We start from the raw sequence: 259 nt of genomic DNA, 5'->3' as shown, positions 1-259 counted from the left end.
AGTACTCAAGTTGTACGAAAGACTTCAGTTTGGAAATTCCACTTGTGTTGAGGTAAGCTTTTCTACAACACAACTGTTTTTCAGTAATTCTGTACCTATAAGAAATCACTCAACCATAACACTATAGGCAAACCCAATAAAAACACATTGGTTCACCAAGCTGGATGTTGGTACAATCCTCACTTCTGTTGTCTGCCATGGGTTCTCTTCCTGGTTAGTGTGTGTGTGTGTGTGTGTGTGTGTGTGTGTGTGTGTGTGT

Source organism: Mus pahari, chromosome 16 (genome assembly GCF_900095145.1).
Source record: "Mus pahari chromosome 16, PAHARI_EIJ_v1.1, whole genome shotgun sequence".
Classification (NCBI taxonomy): domain Eukaryota; kingdom Metazoa; phylum Chordata; class Mammalia; order Rodentia; family Muridae; genus Mus; species Mus pahari.
This window is presented reverse-complemented; position numbering follows the sequence as displayed.